Source organism: Nyctereutes procyonoides, unplaced genomic scaffold (assembly GCF_905146905.1).
Source record: "Nyctereutes procyonoides isolate TBG_1078 unplaced genomic scaffold, NYPRO_anot_genome, whole genome shotgun sequence".
Classification (NCBI taxonomy): domain Eukaryota; kingdom Metazoa; phylum Chordata; class Mammalia; order Carnivora; family Canidae; genus Nyctereutes; species Nyctereutes procyonoides.
In genome coordinates, this window is record NW_026575137.1 from 11,330,170 (window position 1) to 11,333,570 (window position 3,401).

Consider the following 3,401-nt stretch of genomic DNA (forward strand, 5'->3'; position numbering starts at 1 on the left):
ATGTTCTTATAGAAGCTTTATTATTATAGCTTTTATGTTTAGGTCTATCTTCTGACTCAAATGAACTTTTGTGTATCATGAGAAGGGGATATTGAGATTTACTTCCCATGCAGGTATCCAGTTGTTTCAACATCATTTGCTGAAAATATTTTTCTTTAAAAAAGAATATTTAAAAAAATATTTCTTTTGTTGAAAATCTTATGGGTCTATTTGTAGAATATCTATTCAGCTCCACCAATTTATGTGTCTATCTACACTGTCTTTATTAGTGAAATTTTATAGTGTTTCTTGAAATCAGTAGTCCTTCAACTTTGTTCCTTTTCAAGACTGATTTAGCTATCTTGAATCCTTGTCATTTCCATATATTTTTATTTATTTAATTTATTTATTCATGATACAGAAAAAGAGAGAGAGAGAGAGAGAGAGAGAGAGAGAGAGAGGCAGAGACACAGGCAGAGGGAGAAGCAGGCTCCATGCAGGGAGCCCAACGTGGGACTAGATCCCGGGACTCCAGGATCGTGCCCTGGGCCAAAGGCAGGCGCTGAACCACTGAACCACCCAGGGATCCCCTCCATATATGTTTTAGAATTAGCTTGTCAATATCTACTAAAATTCTGCTTGGATTTTAGTGGAATTGGGTTGATCTAAAGATAACTTGGAGAAAACATTTCAATAATACTGAATCTTTCCATTAATAAATATTTTCTATCCCTCCATTTATTAAAGAATATATTTCTTAGTAATGTTTTATAATTTTTAGTATATTTTTTCAAAGTTTTCTTAAATTAATTGCTAATTATTTTTGATGCAATTATCAATAGTATTTTAAAATTTCATTTTCTGCTCATTTAATTGCTAGTAGAGAGAAATTTTGTAACTTGATCCAGTATGCCATTACTTTGATCAATTATTATTTCTAATCATTTCTTTGTAGATTACTTGGTATGTGTCTGTTATCAACCATAGGATTTCTTCTTCCTTTCCCTTTTTCCCCATTTTATTTATTTATTTTCTCTATTGCTAGGCTAGGACTTTCAGTATACGGTGAATAGAAGTGGTGAGAACGGATATCCTTCTTTTTCCTCCAAGCTAATAGTAAAACAGTCAATATTTTACCATCACATATAATGTTGAGTGTAAGTTTTTAATTTTTTTTTTGAGTGTAAGTTTTTAATGGATGCACTTTATGATGCTGAGAAAGTTATTTTTTTAAGTTTTTATTTAAATTCCAGTTAGTTAATATATAGTGTAATATTAGTTTCAGGTATACAATTTAATGATTCAATACTTCTGTATAACACCTGGTACCAGGGGGATATTCCTGGGTGGCTCAATGGTTTAGCGCCTGCCTTTGGCCCAGGGCATGATCCTGGAGTTCCAGGATCGAGTTCCGTGTTGGGCTACCTGCATGGAGCCTGCTTCTTCCTCTGCCGTGTCTCTGCCTCTCTCACTCTCTCTCTCTTTCTCTCTCTCTCTCTCTCTCTCTCTCTCTCTCTCTCTTCGGGAACGCCTTCATTGTGTCCACCATCCCCATCTGGCTGTATTAGAGAATATAGCATATGGATCTTATTCAGTCAGCCGTGCTCTATAGTGTGATGACCCTAGTAAGCACTTACCTGTGGCTTTCACATACAAAAACGTGAAATTTATTCTTAAACACAAAGTAGCACAGAAGAGGGAGGATGCTATTTCCAAAGAAGTGACTTGAAAACTCTCTGAAGCTGATAACAGAAAGATGTCTCGAAAGGAAAAAGATGAAAGAATTTTGTGGAAGAAGAATGAAGTTGCTGATTATGAAGCTACAACATTTTCCATCTTCTATAACAACACCCTATTCCTGGTCTTGGTCATTGTTGCCTCCTTTTTTATATTGAAGAACTTCAACCCAAATGTGAACTATATTTTGTCCATAAGTGCTTCATCAGGCCTCATCGCCCTTCTGTCTACTGGCTCCAAGTAGACCCTATCAGCTTTGGCCCCTGGCTTTGTATCTATGGGTGGCCTGTGGTATATGGAAAAGTAACAGGGTGGTCAGAGTGAGAGACACACAAGATGTTTTTATAGTCTGCAGTTGGAGGGTTTGAAAAACCCAACAAAATGTAATTCAGTATTTGTTTATTGGCTCTTTTTTTGACAGATTGTTGAAATTAAATGAATTGAGAGGGAAAAAAATGTCTATCATGAATAAATAAATAAAATCTTGAAAAAAAAAAACACCTGGTGGTCATCACAACAAGTACTTCTTAAACCCCATCTCCTGTTTAACCCATTGCCTCATCCACCTCCCCTTTGGTAACTATTAGTTTGTTCTCTATAGTTAAGAGTCCGTTGCTTGGTTTTCTCTCTTTATTCCCACCTATGTCTGTTTGTTTTGTTTTTTAGATTCCACATATGAGTGAAATCATATGGTATTTGTCTTTCTTTGACTTATTTAGCATAAATAATACTCTCTAGCTCCATCCATGTTGTTGCAAATGGCAAGATTTCATTCCTTTTTATGTCTAATATTCCATTGTATATATGGAAGTTCCCTTCTATTCCTTGAATGAGTGTTGAATTTTGTCAGATACTTTTTCTGCCTCACTTAAGTTGATCATATAATTTCCTTCTTATTCTGTTACTGTAGTGAATTCGAATGACTTTGGATATTAAGCCAACCTGAATTAATGTGTTATTATACTTTTGATAGAGGTCAGTGTATTATTATCCTTTTGATACATTGCTGGATTTGATTTGTTAATATTATGTTGTGTGTGCATGTCTGTGTGTACTTATACATTTATATATTGCAGGGTCTGATTTGATGTTATTTTGTTAAAGATTTTTGCATATTGTATTTGTGAAAAATAATGGTCTATAAATTTGTGTCCTGTATTGTGCTTTTCAGATTTTTGTATCTGGGTTATGCTGCACTCATAAATAAGTTAGGTAATATTGTCTTTTCTGCTTTTAGTGCATGATTGCCATAATTTCTCCTTAATTGTTTAGTAGAATTCCTCAGTAAAGCCATCTGGTCTTAGGGTTATCTTTTTGGGGAAGATTTTTTATTATAAACTCAATATCTATAATACAAGGGGGGAATTCAAATTTTTTTTTTTTCTAAAGGGCAATTCAGATTTTCTATACCTTCTTGTGGTAGTTGTGTTTTTCTAGGAATTTTGTTCCATTTGTGTTCCCATCTAATGTTATTGTCAAAATTACTGACAAAGCTGTTCATGATATCCTTTTGTTATTTTTTTTTTCAGTGGGCTCCATGTGGAGCCCAATGCGGGGCTTGAACTCACAACTGTGAAATCAAGACCTGAGCTGAGGTCAAGAGTAGACATTTAATCAGCTGAGCCACCAAAGCCCTCCTATTATTTTTTTAATTTCTGCATTATGAGTAATGAGGTCTCCTACTT

The 3,401-nt window shown here is 34.6% G+C and overlaps 1 pseudogene; it reads left to right on the forward strand.

The window, feature by feature from the left end:
• Positions 1-1,544: 1,544 nt before the first annotated feature.
• On the forward strand, positions 1,545-2,172 carry LOC129495734 (translocon-associated protein subunit gamma-like; annotated as a pseudogene).
• The last annotated feature ends 1,229 nt before the right edge of the window (positions 2,173-3,401 follow it).